General features: G+C 48.3%; 1 protein-coding gene across 3 annotated transcripts in view; it reads right to left on the bottom strand.

Annotated features, from left to right (window-relative positions):
- The window catches only part of LOC139383538 (sodium/calcium exchanger 3-like), a 158516-nt gene that overhangs the window by 44789 nt on the left and 95116 nt on the right, over positions 1 to 18611 (bottom strand). The gene's annotated exons all lie outside the window — the stretch shown is intronic.

The raw sequence follows: 18611 nt of genomic DNA, 5'->3' as shown, positions 1-18611 counted from the left end.
TGATTCCATAGGAGTCGTGTAGAGTTCCTCCAGGTCCTGCTAACTGATTCAATAGGAGTCGTGTAGAGTTCCTCCAGGTCCTGCTTATTGATTCAATAGGAGTAATGTAGAGTTCCTCCAGGCCCTGCTAACTGATTCAATAGGAGTCGTTTAGAGTTCCTCCAGGTCCTGCTAACTGATTCAATAGGAGTCGTGTAGAGTTCCTCAAGGCTCTGCTAACTGATTCAATAGGAGTAATGTAGAGTTCCTCAAGGCCCTGCTAATTGATTCCATAGGAGTCATGTAGAGTTCCTCCAGGTCCTGCTAACTGATTCAATAGGAGTCGTTTAGAGTTCCTCCAGGCCCTGCTAACTGATTCAATAGGAGTCGTTTAGAGTTCCTCCAGGTCCTGCTAACTGATTCAATAGGAGTCGTGTAGAGTTCCTCCAGGTCCTGCTAATTGATTCAATAGGAGTAATGTAGAGTTCCTCAAGGCCCTGCTAACTGATTCAATAGGAGTCGTTTAGAGTTCCTCCAGGTCCTGCTAACTGATTCAATAGGAGTCGTGTAGAGTTCCTCCAGGTCCTGCTAACTGATTCAATAGGAGTCGTTTAGAGTTCCTCAAGGCCCTGCTAACTGATTCAATAGGAGTCGTGTAGAGTTCCTCAAGGCCCTGCTAACTGATTCAATAGGAGTCGTGTAGAGTTCCTCAAGGCCCTGCTAACTGATTCAATAGGAGTCGTGTAGAGTTCCTCCAGGCCCTGCTAACTGATTCAATAGGAGTCGTGTAGAGTTCCTCCAGGCCCTGCTAACTGATTCAATAGGAGTCGTGTAGAGTTCCTCCAGGCCCTGCTAACTGATTCAATAGGAGTCGTGTAGAGTTCCTCAAGGCCCTGCTAACTGATTCAATAGGAGTCGTGTAGAGTTCCTCAAGGCCCTGCTAACTGATTCCATAGGAGTCGTGTAGAGTTCCTCCAGGTCCTGCTAATTGATTCCATAGGAGTCGTTTAGAGTTCCTCCAGGCCCTGCTAACTGATTCCATAGGAGTCGTTCCTCAAGGCCCTGGGTGGAGTGGATGGAGTACCTTACTCCAATGGCTCTCAAACCTCTCCTCTCCCAGATGTTTCACAACATTGTGTTGTAGCTCACCTGATTCACCTAGTCAAGGGCTTGAGGGTTAGTTGACTAGTTAAATCAGGTCTGCTAGCTCTGGTATAGATTAAATACATGGAACAACTGAGGGGTCCCAGAGGAGAGGTCTGAGTAACACTGGCCCATGGAACAACTGGGGGGTCTGAGTAACACTGGCCCATGGAACAACTGGGGGGTCCCAGTAACACTGGCCCATAGAACAACTGGGGGGTCTGAGTAACACTGGCCCATGGAACAACTGGGGGGTCCCAGTAACACTGGCCCATGGAACAACTGGGGGGTCTGAGTAACACTGGCCCATGGAAAGACTGGGGGGTCCCAGTAACACTGGCCCATGGAACAACTGGGGGGTCCCAGTAACACTGGCCCATGGAACAACTGGGGGGTCCCAGAGGAGAGGTCTGAGTAACACTGGCCTTGGCCCGCTGTAGAGATATGGGATGGGTCTGTAATGACTATATAGGATGGGTCTGTAAACACTATATAGGGATATATATATAGGATGCGATTTCAGATGCAGATATGGAACCTCTGAGCCTGGGCTGTGAGCTATATTACCTCTGAGCCTGGGCTACGAGCTATAGAACCTCTGAGCCTGGGCTATGAGCTATATTACCTCTGAGCCTGGGCTATGAGCTATATTACCTCTGAGCCTGGGCTATGAGCTATATTACCTCTGAGCCTGGGCTATGAGCTATATTACCTCTGAGCCTGGGCTATGAGCTATATTACCTCTGAGCCTGGGCTGTGAGCTATAGAACCTCTGAGCCTGGGCTGTGAGTTATAGAACCTCTGAGCCTGGGCTATGAGCTATATTACCTCTGAGCCTAGGCTATGAGCAATAGAACCTCTGAGCCTGGGCTATGAGCTATATTACCTCTGAGCCTAGGCTATGAGCTATAGAACCACTGAGCCTGGGCTATGAGCTATATTACCTCTGAGCCTAGGCTATGAGCTATAGAACCTCTGAGCCTGGGCTATGAGCTATATTACCTCTGAGCCTGGGCTATGAGCTATATTACCTCTGAGCCTGGGCTGTGAGCTATAGAACCTCTGAGCCTGGGCTGTGAGCTATATTACCTCTGAGCCTAGGCTATGAGCTATAGAACCTCTGAGCCTGGGCTATGAGCTATATTACCTCTGAGCCTGGGCTATGAGCTATATTACCTCTGAGCCTGGGCTATGAGCTATATTACCTCTGAGCCTGGGCTGTGAGCTATAGAACATCTGAGCCTGGGCTGTGAGCTATATTACCTCTGAGCCTAGGCTATGAGCTATATTACCTCTGAGCCTGGGCTATGAGCTATATTACCTCTGAGCCTGGGCTATGAGCTATAGAACCTCTGAGCCTGGGCTATGAGCTATATTACCTCTGAGCCTGGGCTGTGAGCTATTTTACCTCTGAGCTTGGGCTATGAGCTATAGAACATCTGAGCCTGGGCTGTGAGCTATATTACCTCTGAGCCTGGGCTGTGAGCTATATTACCTCTGAGCCTGGGCTGTGAGCTATATTACCTCTGAGCCTGGGCTATGAGCTATATTACCTCTGAGCCTGGGCTGTGAGCTATAGCACATCTGAGCCTGGGCTGTGAGCTATATTACCTCTGAGCCTAGGCTATGAGCTATAGAACCTCTGAGCCTGGGCTATGAGCTATATTACCTCTGAGCTTGGGCTGTGAGCTATAGAACCTCTGAGCCTGGGCTATGAGCTATATTACCTCTGAGCCTGGGCTGTGAGCTATATTACCTCTGAGCCTGGGCTGTGAGCTATATTACCTCTGAGCCTGGGCTGTGAGCTATATTACCTCTGAGCCTGGGCTGTGAGCTATATTACCTCTGAGCCTGGGCTATGAGCTATATTACCTCTGAGCCTGGGCTATGAGCTATAGAACCTCTGAGCCTGGGCTATGAGGTATATTACCTCTGAGCCTGGGCTATATTACCTCTGAGCCTGGGCTATGAGCTAAATTACCTCTGAGCCTCGGCTATAGAACCTCTGAGCCTGGGCTATGAGTTGTAGAACCTCTGAGCCTGGGCTATAGAACCTCTGAGCCTGGGCTATGAGGTATAGATCCTCTGAGCCTGGGCTATATTACCTCTGAGCCTGGGCTATGAGCTATATTACCTCTGAGCCTGGGCTATGAGCTATAGAACCTCTGAGCCTGGGCTATGAGCTATAGAACCTCTGAGCCTGGGCTATGAGCTATATTACCTCTGAGCCTGGGCTATATTACCTCTGAGCCTGGGCTATGAGCTAAATTACCTCTGAGCCTCGGCTATAGAACCTCTGAGCCTGGGCTATGAGTTGTAGAACCTCTGAGCCTGGGCTATGAGCTATATTACCTCTGAGCCTGAGCTATAGAACCTCTGAGCCTGGGCTATGAGCTATAGAACCTCTGAGCCTGGGCTATGAGCTATAGGACCTCCGAGCCTGGGCTATGAGCTATACAACCTCTGAGCCTGGGCTATGCGCTATAGTACCTCTGAGCCTGGGCTATGCGCTATATTACCTCTGAGCCTGGGCTATGAGCTATATTACCTCTTAGCCTGGGCTATGAGCTATATTACCTCTGAGCCTAGGCTATGAGCTACAGAACCTCTGAGCCTGGGCTGTGAGCTATATTACCTCTGAGCCTGGGCTATGAGCTATATTACCTCTGAGCCTAGGCTATGAGCTATATTACATCTGAGCCTGGGCTATGAGCTATATTACCTCGGAGCCTGGGCTATATTACCTCTGAGCCTTGGCAATGAGCTATAGAACCTCTGAGCCTGGGCTATGAGCTATAGAACCTCTGAGCCTGGGCTATGAGCTATACAACCTCTGATTCTGGGCTATAGAACCTCTGAGCCTGGGCTATGAGCTATAGAACCTCTGATTCTGGGCTATAGAACCTCTGAGCCTGGCCTATAGAACCTCTGAGCCTAGGCTATGAGCTACAGAACTTCTGAGCCTGGGCTATGAGCTATAGAACCTCTGAGCCTGGGCTATGAGCTATAGAACCTCTGAGCCTGGGCTATGAGCTATAGAACCTCTGAGCCTGGGCTATGAGCTATAGAACCTCTGAGCCTAAGCTATGAGCTATAGAACCTCTGAGCCTGGGCTATGAGATATATTACCTCTGAGCCTGGGCTGTGAGCTATATTACCTCTGAGCCTGGGCTATGAGCTATATTACCTCTGAGCCTGGGCTATGAGCTATATTACCTCTGAGCCTGGGCTGTGAGCTATAGAACCTCTGAGCCTGGGCTGTGAGCTATATCACCTCTGAGCCTAGGCTATGAGCTATAGAACCTCTGAGCCTGGGCTATGAGCTATATTACCTCTGAGCCTGGATTGTGAGCTATAGAACCTCTGAGCCTGGGCTATGAGCTATATTACCTCTGAGCCTGGGCTGTGAGCTATATTACCTCTGAGCCTGGGCTATGAGCTATATTACCTCTGAGCCTAGGCTATGAGCTATAGAACCTCTGAGCCTGGGCTATGAGCTATATTACCTCTGAGCCTGGGCTATGAGCTATATTACCTCTGAGCTTGGGCTATGAGCTATAGAACCTCTGAGCCTGGGCTATGAGCTATATTACCTCTGAGCCTGGGCTGTGAGCTATATTACCTCTGAGCCTGGGCTATGAGCTATATTACCTCTGAGCCTGGGCTATGAGCTATATTACCTCTGAGCCTGGGCTGTGAGCTATATTACCTCTGAGCCTGGGCTATGAGCTATATTACCTCTGAGCCTGGGCTGTGAGCTATAGAACATCTGAGCCTGGGCTGTGAACTATATTACCTCTGAGCCTAAGCTATGAGCTATAGAACCTCTGAGCCTGGGCTATGAGCTATATTACCTCTGAGCCTGGGCTGTGAGCTATATTACCTCTGAGCTTGGGCTATGAGCTATAGAACCTCTGAGCCTGGGCTGTGAGCTATATTACCTCTGAGCCTGGGCTATGAGCTATATTACCTCTGAGCCTGGGATATGAGCTATATTACCTCTGAGCCTGGGCTGTGAGCTATATTACCTCTGAGCCTGGGCTGTGAGCTATATTACCTCTGAGCCTGGGCTGTGAGCTATATTACCTCTGAGCCTGGGCTATGAGCTATATTACCTCTGAGCCTGGGCTATATTACCTCTGAGCCTGGGCTATGAGCTAAATTACCTCTGAGCCTGGGCTATAGAACCTCTGAGCCTGGGCTATGAGGTATAGATCCTCTGAGCCTGGGCTATATTACCTCTGAGCCTGGGCTATGAGCTATATTACCTCTGAGCCTGGGCTATATTACCTCTGAGCCTGGGCTATGAGCTATAAAACCTCTGAGCCTGGGCTATGAGCTATAGAACCTCTGAGCCTGGGCTATGAGCTATATAACCTCTGAGCCTGGGCTATGAGCTATATTACCTCTGAGCCTGGGCTGTGAGCTATATTACCTCTGAGCCTGGGCTATGAGCTATATTACCTCTGAGCCTGGGCTATGAGCTATATTACCTCTGAGCCTGGGCTATGAGCTATATTACCTCTGAGCCTGGGCTATGAGCTATATTACCTCTGAGCCTGGGCTGTGAGCTATAGAACCTCTGAGCCTGGGCTGTGAGCTATATTACCTCTGAGCCTAGGCTATGAGCTATAGAACCTCTGAGCCTGGGCTATGAGCTATATTACCTCTGAGCCTGGATTGTGAGCTATAGAACCTCTGAGCCTGGGCTATGAGCTATATTACCTCTGAGCCTGGGCTGTGAGCTATATTACCTCTGAGCCTGGGCTATGAGCTATATTACCTCTGAGCCTAGGCTATGAGCTATAGAACCTCTGAGCCTGGGCTATGAGCTATATTACCTCTGAGCCTGGGCTATGAGCTATATTACCTCTGAGCTTGGGCTATGAGCTATAGAACCTCTGAGCCTGGGCTATGAGCTATATTACCTCTGAGCCTGGGCTGTGAGCTATATTACCTCTGAGCCTGGGCTATGAGCTATATTACCTCTGAGCCTGGGCTATGAGCTATATTACCTCTGAGCCTGGGCTGTGAGCTATATTACCTCTGAGCCTGGGCTATGAGCTATATTACCTCTGAGCCTGGGCTGTGAGCTATAGAACATCTGAGCCTGGGCTGTGAACTATATTACCTCTGAGCCTAGGCTATGAGCTATAGAACCTCTGAGCCTGGGCTATGAGCTATATTACCTCTGAGCCTGGGCTGTGAGCTATATTACCTCTGAGCTTGGGCTATGAGCTATAGAACCTCTGAGCCTGGGCTGTGAGCTATATTACCTCTGAGCCTGGGCTATGAGCTATATTACCTCTGAGCCTGGGATATGAGCTATATTACCTCTGAGCCTGGGCTGTGAGCTATATTACCTCTGAGCCTGGGCTGTGAGCTATATTACCTCTGAGCCTGGGCTGTGAGCTATATTACCTCTGAGCCTGGGCTATGAGCTATATTACCTCTGAGCCTGGGCTATATTACCTCTGAGCCTGGGCTATGAGCTAAATTACCTCTGAGCCTGGGCTATAGAACCTCTGAGCCTGGGCTATGAGGTATAGATCCTCTGAGCCTGGGCTATATTACCTCTGAGCCTGGGCTATGAGCTATATTACCTCTGAGCCTGGGCTATATTACCTCTGAGCCTGGGCTATGAGCTATAAAACCTCTGAGCCTGGGCTATGAGCTATAGAACCTCTGAGCCTAAGCTATGAGCTATAGAACCTCTGAGCCTGGGCTATGAGCTATATAACCTCTGAGCCTGGGCTATGAGCTATATTACCTCTGAGCCTGGGCTGTGAGCTATATTACCTCTGAGCCTGGGCTATGAGCTATATTACCTCTGAGCCTGGGCTATGAGCTATATTACCTCTGAGCCTGGGCTATGAGCTATATTACCTCTGAGCCTGGGCTATGAGCTATATTACCTCTGAGCCTGGGCTGTGAGCTATAGAACCTCTGAGCCTGGGCTGTGAGCTATATTACCTCTGAGCCTAGGCTATGAGCTATAGAACCTCTGAGCCTGGGCTATGAGCTATATTACCTCTGAGCCTGGATTGTGAGCTATAGAACCTCTGAGCCTGGGCTATGAGCTATATTACCTCTGAGCCTGGGCTGTGAGCTATATTACCTCTGAGCCTGGGCTATGAGCTATATTACCTCTGAGCCTAGGCTATGAGCTATAGAACCTCTGAGCCTGGGCTATGAGCTATATTACCTCTGAGCCTGGGCTATGAGCTATATTACCTCTGAGCCTGGGCTATGAGCTATATTACCTCTGAGCCTGGGCTGTGAGCTATATTACCTCTGAGCCTGGGCTATGAGCTATATTACCTCTGAGCCTGGGCTGTGAGCTATAGAACATCTGAGCCTGGGCTGTGAACTATATTACCTCTGAGCCTAGGCTATGAGCTATAGAACCTCTGAGCCTGGGCTATGAGCTATATTACCTCTGAGCCTGGGCTGTGAGCTATATTACCTCTGAGCTTGGGCTATGAGCTATAGAACCTCTGAGCCTGGGCTGTGAGCTATATTACCTCTGAGCCTGGGCTATGAGCTATATTACCTCTGAGCCTGGGATATGAGCTATATTACCTCTGAGCCTGGGCTGTGAGCTATATTACCTCTGAGCCTGGGCTGTGAGCTATATTACCTCTGAGCCTGGGCTGTGAGCTATATTACCTCTGAGCCTGGGCTATGAGCTATATTACCTCTGAGCCTGGGCTATATTACCTCTGAGCCTGGGCTATGAGCTAAATTACCTCTGAGCCTGGGCTATAGAACCTCTGAGCCTGGGCTATGAGGTATAGATCCTCTGAGCCTGGGCTATATTACCTCTGAGCCTGGGCTATGAGCTATATTACCTCTGAGCCTGGGCTATATTACCTCTGAGCCTGGGCTATGAGCTATAAAACCTCTGAGCCTGGGCTATGAGCTATAGAACCTCTGAGCCTAAGCTATGAGCTATAGAACCTCTGAGCCTGGGCTATGAGCTATATTACCTCTGAGCCTGGGCTATGAGCTATATTACCTCTGAGCCTGGGCTGTGAGCTATATTACCTCTGAGCCTGGGCTATGAGCTATATTACCTCTGAGCCTGGGCTATGAGCTATATTACCTCTGAGCCTGGGCTGTGAGCTATAGAACCTCTGAGCCTGGGCTGTGAGCTATATTACCTCTGAGCCTAGGCTATGAGCTATAGAACCTCTGAGCCTGGGCTATGAGCTATATTACCTCTGAGCCTGGGCTGTGAGCTATAGAACCTCTGAGCCTGGGCTATGAGCTATATTACCTCTGAGCCTGGGCTATGAGCTATATTACCTCTGAGCCTGGGCTGTGAGCTATATTACCTCTGAGCCTGGGCTATGAGCTATATTACCTCTGAGCCTGGGCTGTGAGCTATAGAACATCTGAGCCTGGGCTGTGAGCTATATTACCTCTGAGCCTAGGCTATGAGCTATAGAACCTCTGAGCCTGGGCTATGAGCTATATTACCTCTGAGCTTGGGCTATGAGCTATAGAGAGCCTGGGCTATAGAACCTCTGAGCCTGGGCTATGAGCCTGGGCTGTGATATTACCTCTGAGCCTGGGCTGTGAGCCTGGGCTGTGATATTACCTCTGAGCCTGGGCTGTGAGCTATATTACCTCTGAGCCTGGGCTGTGAGCTATATTACCTCTGAGCCTGGGCTGTGAGCTATATTACCTCTGAGCCTGGGCTGTGAGCTATATTACCTCTGAGCCTCGGCTATAGAACCTCTGAGCCTGGGCTATGATTACCTCTGAGCCTGGGCTGTGAGCTATATTACCTCTGAGCCTCGGCTATAGAACCTCTGAGCCTGGGCTATGAGTTGTAGAACCTCTGAGCCTGGGCTATAGAACCTCTGAGCCTGGGCTATGAGGTATAGATCCTCTGAGCCTGGGCTATATTACCTCTGAGCCTGGGCTATGAGCTATATTACCTCTGAGCCTGGGCTATGAGCTATAGAACCTCTGAGCCTGGGCTATGAGCTATAGAACCTCTGAGCCTGGGCTATGAGCTATATTACCTCTGAGCCTGGGCTATATTACCTCTGAGCCTGGGCTATGAGCTAAATTACCTCTGAGCCTCGGCTATAGAACCTCTGAGCCTGGGCTATGAGTTGTAGAACCTCTGAGCCTGGGCTATAGAACCTCTGAGCCTGGGCTATGAGGTATAGATCCTCTGAGCCTGGGCTATATTACCTCTGAGCCTGGGCTATGAGCTATATTACCTCTGAGCCTGGGCTATGAGCTATAGAACCTCTGAGCCTGGGCTATGAGCTATAGAACCTCTGAGCCTGGGCTATGAGCTATATTACCTCTGAGCCTGGGCTATATTACCTCTGAGCCTGGGCTATGAGCTAAATTACCTCTGAGCCTCGGCTATAGAACCTCTGAGCCTGGGCTATGAGTTGTAGAACCTCTGAGCCTGGGCTATGAGCTATATTACCTCTGAGCCTGAGCTATAGAACCTCTGAGCCTGGGCTATGAGCTATAGGACCTCCGAGCCTGGGCTATGAGCTATACAACCTCTGAGCCTGGGCTATGCGCTATATTACCTCTGAGCCTGGGCTATGCGCTATATTACCTCTGAGCCTGGGCTATGAGCTATATTACCTCTTACCCTGGGCTATGAGCTATATTACCTCTGAGCCTAGGCTATGAGCTACAGAACCTCTGAGCCTGGGCTGTGAGCTATATTACCTCTGAGCCTGGGCTATGAGCTATATTACCTCTGAGCCTAGGCTATGAGCTATATTACATCTGAGCCTGGGCTATGAGCTATATTACCTCGGAGCCTGGGCTATATTACCTCTGAGCCTTGGCTATGAGCTATAGAACCTCTGAGCCTGGGCTATGAGCTATAGAACCTCTGAGCCTGGGCTATGAGCTATACAACCTCTGATTCTGGGCTATAGAACCTCTGAGCCTGGGCTATGAGCTATAGAACCTCTGATTCTGGGCTATAGAACCTCTGAGCCTGGCCTATAGAACCTCTGAGCCTAGGCTATGAGCTACAGAACTTCTGAGCCTGGGCTATGAGCTATAGAACCTCTGAGCCTAAGCTATGAGCTATAGAACCTCTGAGCCTGGGCTATGAGATATATTACCTCTGAGCCTGGGCTGTGAGCTATATTACCTCTGAGCCTGGGCTATGAGCTATATTACCTCTGAGCCTGGGCTGTGAGCTATAGAACCTCTGAGCCTGGGCTGTGAGCTATATTACCTCTGAGCCTGGGCTGTGAGCTATATTACCTCTGAGCCTGGGCTATGAGCTATATTACCTCTGAGCCTGGGCTGTGAGCTATAGAACCTCTGAGCCTGGGCTGTGAGCTATATTACCTCTGAGCCTAGGCTATGAGCTATAGAACCTCTGAGCCTGGGCTATGAGCTATATTACCTCTGAGCCTGGATTGTGAGCTATAGAACCTCTGAGCCTGGGCTATGAGCTATATTACCTCTGAGCCTGGGCTGTGAGCTATATTACCTCTGAGCCTGGGCTATGAGCTATATTACCTCTGAGCCTAGGCTATGAGCTATAGAACCTCTGAGCCTGGGCTATGAGCTATATTACCTCTGAGCCTGGGCTATGAGCTATATTACCTCTGAGCTTGGGCTATGAGCTATAGAACCTCTGAGCCTGGGCTATGAGCTATATTACCTCTGAGCCTGGGCTGTGAGCTATATTACCTCTGAGCCTGGGCTATGAGCTATATTACCTCTGAGCCTGGGCTATGAGCTATATTACCTCTGAGCCTGGGCTGTGAGCTATATTACCTCTGAGCCTGGGCTATGAGCTATATTACCTCTGAGCCTGGGCTGTGAGCTATAGAACATCTGAGCCTGGGCTGTGAGCTATATTACCTCTGAGCCTAGGCTATGAGCTATAGAACCTCTGAGCCTGGGCTATGAGCTATATTACCTCTGAGCCTGGGCTGTGAGCTATATTACCTCTGAGCTTGGGCTATGAGCTATAGAACCTCTGAGCCTGGGCTGTGAGCTATATTACCTCTGAGCCTGGGCTATGAGCTATATTACCTCTGAGCCTGGGATATGAGCTATATTACCTCTGAGCCTGGGCTGTGAGCTATATTACCTCTGAGCCTGGGCTGTGAGCTATATTACCTCTGAGCCTGGGCTGTGAGCTATATTACCTCTGAGCCTGGGCTATGAGCTATATTACCTCTGAGCCTGGGCTATATTACCTCTGAGCCTGGGCTAGAGCTAAATTACCTCTGAGCCTCGGCTATAGAACCTCTGAGCCTGGGCTATGAGTTGTAGAACCTCTGAGCCTGGGCTATAGAACCTCTGAGCCTGGGCTATGAGGTATAGATCCTCTGAGCCTGGGCTATATTACCTCTGAGCTTGGGCTATGAGCTATAAAACCTCTGAGCCTGGGCTATGAGCTATAGAACCTCTGAGCCTAAGCTATGAGCTATAGAACCTCTGAGCCTGGGCTATGAGCTATATTACCTCTGAGCCTGGGCTATGAGCTATATTACCTCTGAGCCTGGGCTGTGAGCTATATTACCTCTGAGCCTGGGCTATGAGCTATATTACCTCTGAGCCTGGGCTATGAGCTATATTACCTCTGAGCCTGGGCTGTGAGCTATAGAACCTCTGAGCCTGGGCTGTGAGCTATATTACCTCTGAGCCTAGGCTATGAGCTATAGAACCTCTGAGCCTGGGCTATGAGCTATATTACCTCTGAGCCTGGGCTGTGAGCTATAGAACCCCTGAGCCTGGGCTATGAGCTATATTACCTCTGAGCCTGGGCTATGAGCTATATTACCTCTGAGCCTGGGCTATGAGCTATATTACCTCTGAGCCTGGGCTATGAGCTATATTACCTCTGAGCCTGGGCTGTGAGCTATATTACCTCTGAGCCTGGGCTGTGAGCTATATTACCTCTGAGCCTGGGCTGTGAGCTATATTACCTCTGAGCCTGGGCTATGAGCTATATTACCTCTGAGCCTGGGCTATATTACCTCTGAGCCTGGGCTATGAGCTAAATTACCTCTGAGCCTCGGCTATAGAACCTCTGAGCCTGGGCTATGAGTTGTAGAACCTCTGAGCCTGGGCTATAGAACCTCTGAGCCTGGGCTATGAGCTATATTACCTCTGAGCCTGGGCTATGAGCTATAGAACCTCTGAGCCTGGGCTATGAGCTATAGAACCTCTGAGCCTGGGCTATGAACTATATTACCTCTGAGCCTGGGCTATATTACCTCTGAGCCTGGGCTATGAGCTAAATTACCTCTGAGCCTCGGCTATAGAACCTCTGAGCCTGGGCTATATTACCTCTGAGCCTGGGCTATGAGCTATATTACCTCTGAGCCTGGGCTATGAGCTATAAAACCTCTGAGCCTGGGCTATGAGCTATAGAACCTCTGAGCCTAAGCTATGAGCTATAGAACCTCTGAGCCTGGGCTATGAGCTATATTACCTCTGAGCCTGGGCTATATTACCTCTGAGCCTGGGCTATGAGCTAAATTACCTCTGAGCCTAGGCTATAGAACCTCTGAGCCTGGGCTATGAGTTGTAGAACCTCTGAGCCTGGGCTATGAGCTATATTACCTCTGAGCCTGAGCTATAGAACCTCTGAGCCTGGGCTATGAGCTATAGAACCTCTGAGCCTGGGCTATGAGCTATAGGACCTCCGAGCCTGGGCTATGAGCTATAGAACCTCTGAGCCTGGGCTATGATCTATACAACCTCTGAGCCTGGGCTATGAGCTATATTACATCTGAGCCTGGGCTATGAGCTATATTACCTCTTAGCCTGGGCTATGAGATATATTACCTCTGAGCCTAGGCTATGAGCTACAGAACCTCTGAGCCTGGGCTGTGAGCTATATTACCTCTGAGCCTGGGCTATGAGCTATAGAACCTCTGAGTCTGGGCTATGAGCTATATTACATCTGAGCCTGGGCTATGAGCTATATTACCTCGGAGCCTGGGCTATATTACCTCTGAGCCTTGGCTATGAGCTATAGAACCTCTGAGCCTGGGCTATGAGCTATAGAACCTCTAAGCCTGGGCTATGAGCTATACAACCTCTGATTCTGGGCTATAGAACCTCTGAGCCTGGCCTATAGAACCTCTGAGCCTAGGCTATGAGCTACAGAACTTCTGAGCCTGGGCTATGAGCTATAGAACCTCTGAGCCTGGGCTATGAGCTATAGAACCTCTGAGCCTGGGCTATGAGCTATAGAACCTCTGAGCCTGGGCTATGAGCTATAGAACCTCTGAGCCTGGGCTATGAGCTATAGAACCTCTGAGCCTGGTCTATGAGCTATTTTACCTCTGAGCCTGGGCTATGAGCCATGAGTGATGGCAGAAAGATAGAGTGCATCAATGGAGAAGAGGGCCTGACTAAATCACTACCGACCCGTAGCACTCACATCTGTAGCCATGAAGTGCTTTGAAAGGCTGGTCATGGCTCACATCAACACCATTATCCCAGAAACCCTTAGACCCACTCCAATTTGCATACCGCATCAACAGATCTGCAGATGATGCAATCTCTATTGCACTCCACACTGCCCTTTCTCACCTGGACAAAAGGAACACCTATGTGAGAATGCATGACTACAGCTCAGCGCTCAACACCATAGTGCCTGCCCTCAAAGCTCATCACTAAGCTAAGGACCCTGGGACTAAACCCCTCCCTCTGCAACTGGATCCTGGACTTCCTGACGGGCCGCCCCCAGGTGGTGAGGGTAGGTAACAACTCATCAGTCTCAGTGAGCTGAAATCACCTCTGATACTTACTATATTGTACATACACAGGCTTCCCTCCCTAAATATTTTACACACAATACCCCATAATATCAAAGTGGACAAATTATTTAGAAATGAAAAGCTGAAATGTCTTTAGTCTACAACGCCATAGCAAAAGCCGCAAGCCTACGATATGGTAATAGGCGCTCACGTTGCCCCTAGTTGACGGTATTGAAGGCATCTGCGACAACCTGGGAATCTGGACAAACGTTGAATACTGAAGTCGATCTGGTGTGACCTGACTGACATATCAGTATGCTTAGTTCTTAGTTCTTAGTTCTTAGTTATTAGTTCTTGGGCCAGTTTTGTAGTGTCACTTGAAGGTTCCAGTCAGTACCAACTCTGCCTCCTCCCCTCTGCCTCCCTCCCTCCCTCCCTCTGTCCACCACCTCTACCTCCTCCCTCTCTCCCTCCCTCCCTCTCTCTCTCTCTCTCCCTCCCTCCCTCCCTCCGTCCACCACCTCTACTTCCTCCCTTCTGCCTCCCTCCCTCCATCCACCACCTCTACCTCCTCCCCTCTGCCTCCCTCCCTCCATCTCCCTCTGTCCACCACCTCTACCTCCTCCCCTCTGCCTCCCTCCCTCCATCTCCCTCTGTCCACCACCTCTACCCTCCCTCCCTCCCCCTCTGTCCACCACCTCTACCTCCTCCCCTCTGCCTCCCTCCCTCCCTCCCTCCATCTCCCTCTGTCCACCAACTCTGCTCCCTCCCTCCCTCCATCTCACTCTGTCCACCAACTCTGCCTCCTCCCCTCTGCCTCCCTCCCCCATCTCCCCCCCCCCTCCCTCTCTCCCTAGCCACCACTCCAGAGGTGCTGACGGTATTGACCACATCACTGTAATGAAAGGAAGGAAGGGAGGGTGCTGCTGGAGCAGGATGGAAACCACTCCAGATGCACACACACACACACACACACACACACACACACACACACACACACACACACACACACACACACACACACACACACACACACACACACACACACACACACACACACACACACACACACACACAGAGAGAGAGAGAGAGAAATGCCAAACCAAGCGGTCTGTGAGGTAAATTGTTAATCAGCAGTTAGGCTATATTATTTGGGAAGCACTGAAACAACAAGATTCAGGCATCTGAAAACATTATTTTCTGTGTTTGTTTGTGTGTGTGTGTGTATGTGTTTATCCAGGCCCTGAATCAGCCTGATAGAATATTCATCACATCCACAACTACAAAATAATACACTCCTACAGAGTACTACACTCCTACAGAATACTACACTCCTACAGAGTACTACACTCCTACAGAGTACTACACTCCAACAGAGTACTACACTCCTACAGAACACTACACTCCTACAGAACACTACACTCCTACAGAACACTACACTCCTACAGAACACTACACTCCTACAGAACACTACACTCCTACAGAACACTACACTCCTACAGAATACTACACTCCTACAGAATACTACACTCCTACAGAGTACTACACTCCAACAGAGTACTACACTCCTACAGAACACTACACTCCTACAGAACACTACACTCCTACAGAACACTACACTCCTACAGAACACTACACTCCTACAGAACACTACACTCCTACAGAACACTACACTCCTACAGAACACTACACTCCTACAGAACACTACACTCCTACAGAACACTATACTCCTACAGAACACTATACTCCTACAGAACACTACACTCCTACAGAACACTATACTCCTACAGAACACTATACTCCTACAGAACACTATACTCCTACAGAACACTATACTCCTACAGAACACTACACTCCTACAGAACACTACACTCCTACAGAACACTATACTCCTACAGAACACTATACTCCTACAGAACACTATACTCCTACAGAATGCTACACTCCTACATCAAATAAACACCACATAAATCTGGCACAAACTCAGGTTTCTCAATAATGTATCTGTGTGTGTGTGTGTGTGTGCGTGTGTGTGTGTGCTGACATGTCTGTGTGTATAGATGCGGCACCCTCCACTCCCCTCCTCCAGGTTGCTAGCACCTCTCTCCCTCCCATGCAGCCCCCTGGTCTCCTGCTTGGTGATGTAACAGGGCATTAGATAATAGTACGCAGTACATCTTCAGAAAACGCCTGTCGGGTCTTTCAGCAGACATTAACCAACAACCAGCTGAACTAAACAACACCAAACTTTTGATGAGAACTAGCTTGGACTTCCTCTCCCTCCTCTTCTCTACGTGAGAATGAAATGCCCAGAGACGGGCATTGCGGCCTCCGGCCCGAGACAGACTGTTACAATGTTAACATGAGGAACATAGCAGTGGTCTAGAGACAGACTGTTACAATGTTAACATAGCAGTGGTCTAGAGACAGACTGTTACAATGTTAACATGAGGAACATAGCAGTGGTCTAGAGACAGACTGTTACAATGTTAACATAGCAGTGGTCTAGAGACAGACTGTTACAATGTTAACATGAGCAACATAGCAGTGGTCTAGAGACAGACTGTTACAATGTTAACATGAGGAACATAGCAGTGGTCTAGAGACAGACTGTTACAATGTTAACATAGCAGTGGTCTAGAGACAGACTGTTACAATGTTAACATGTGTAACATAGCAGTGGTCTAGAGACAGACTGTTACAATGTTAACATGAGGAACATAGCAGTGGTCTAGAGACAGACTGTTACAATGTTAACATGAGCAACATAGCAGTGGTCTAGAGACAGACTGTTACAATGTTAACATGAGCAACATAGCAGTGGTCTAGAGACAGACTGTTACAATGTTAACATGAGGAACCTAGCAGATAGAGAAGTGTTTTAGTGTAGTGTCCAGGTAGAGAAGTGTTTTAGTGTAGTGTCCAGGTAGAGAAGTGTTTTAGTGTAGTGTCCAGGTAGAGAAGTGTTTTAGTGTAGTGTCCAGATAGAGAAGTGTTTTATTGTAGTGTCCAGATAGAGAAGTGTTTTATTGTAGTGTCCAGATAGAGAAGTGTTTTAGTGTAGTGTCCAGATAGAGAAGTGTTTTATTGTAGTGTCCAGGTAGAGAAGTGTTTTAGTGTAGTGTCCAGATAGAGAAGTGTTTTAGTGTAGTGTCCAGGTAGAGAAGTGTTAGTGTAGTGTCCAGATAGAGAAGTGTTTTATTGTAGTGTCCAGATAGAGAAGTGTTTTATTGTAGTGTCCAGATAGAGAAGTGTTTTAGTGTAGTGTCCAGATAGAGAAGTGTTTTAGTGTAGTGTCCAGATAGAGAAGTGTTTTAGTGTAGTGTCCAGATAGAGAAGTGTTTTAGTGTAGTGTCCAGATAGAGAAGTGTTTTAGTGTAGTGTCCAGATAGAGAAGTGTTTTAGTGTAGTGTCCAGATAGAGAAGTGTTAGTGTAGTGTCCAGGTAGAGAAGTGTTAGTGTAGTGTCCAGATAGAGAAGTGTTTTAGTGTAGTGTCCAGATAGAGAAGTGTTTTATTGTAGTGTCCAGATAGAGAAGTGTTTTAGTGTAGTGTCTAGGTAGAGAAGTGTTTTAGTGTAGTGTCCAGATAGAGAAGTGTTTTAGTGTAGTGTCCAGGTAGAGAAGTGTTTTATTGTAGTGTCCAGATAGAGAAGTGTTTTAGTGTAGTGTCCAGATAGAGAAGTGTTTTAGTGTAGTGTCCAGGTAGAGAAGTGTTTTAGTGTAGTGTCCAGGTAGAGAAGTGTTTTAGTGTAGTGTCCAGATAGAGAAGTGTTTTAGTGTAGTGTCCAGATAGAGAAGTGTTTTAGTGTAGTGTCCAGATAGAGAAGTGTTTTAGTGTAGTGTCCAGATAGAGAAGTGTTTTATTGTAGTGTCCAGATAGAGAAGTGTTTTAGTGTAGTGTCCAGATAGAGAAGTGTTTTAGTGTAGTGTCCAGGTAGAGAAGTGTTTTAGTGTAGTGTCCAGATAGAGAAGTGTTTTATTGTAGTGTCCAGATAGAGAAGTGTTTTATTGTAGTGTCCAGATAGAGAAGTGTTTTAGTGTAGTGTCCAGATAGAGAAGTGTTTTAGTGTAGTGTCCAGATAGAGAAGTGTTTTATTGTAGTGTCCAGATAGAGAAGTGTTTTAGTGTAGTGTCCAGATAGAGAAGTGTTTTAGTGTAGTGTCCAGGTAGAGAAGTGTTTTATTGTAGTGTCCAGATAGAGAAGTGTTTTATTGTAGTGTCCAGATAGAGAAGTGTTTTAGTGTAGTGTCCAGGTAGAGAAGTGTTTTATTGTAGTGTCTAGGTAGAGAAGTGTTTCAGTGTAGTGTCTGTTTTGAGAAGTGTTTTAGTGTAGTGTCTGTTTTGAGAAGTGTTTTAGTGTAGTGTCCAGATAGAGAAGTGTTTTATTGTAGTGTCCAGATAGAGAAGTGTTAGTGTAGTGTCCAGATAGAGAAGTGTTAGTGTAGTGTCTAGGTAGAGAAGTGTTTCAGTGTAGTGTCTGTTTTGAGAAGTACAGGTGTCCTGTAGTCAGTAGACAGTAGACTAATGTCAGTAGACAGTAGACTAATGTCAGTAGACAGTAGACTAATGTCAGTAGACAGTAGTCAGTAGACAGTAGTTGGTAGTCGGTAGACAAGGGTGAAGGCCTGACAGGGATGCAAAAGAGAGAGTGTGCTGAGATTCAACCAAGGTGAAATGGAGGATGCAAGAGAGAGAGAGAGAGAGAGAGAGAGACAGAGAGAGAGAGAGAGAGAGAGAGAGACAGAGAGACAGAGAGACAG

Source organism: Oncorhynchus clarkii, chromosome 25, assembly GCF_045791955.1.
Source record: "Oncorhynchus clarkii lewisi isolate Uvic-CL-2024 chromosome 25, UVic_Ocla_1.0, whole genome shotgun sequence".
Classification (NCBI taxonomy): domain Eukaryota; kingdom Metazoa; phylum Chordata; class Actinopteri; order Salmoniformes; family Salmonidae; genus Oncorhynchus; species Oncorhynchus clarkii.
This window is presented reverse-complemented; position numbering and strand designations above follow the sequence as displayed.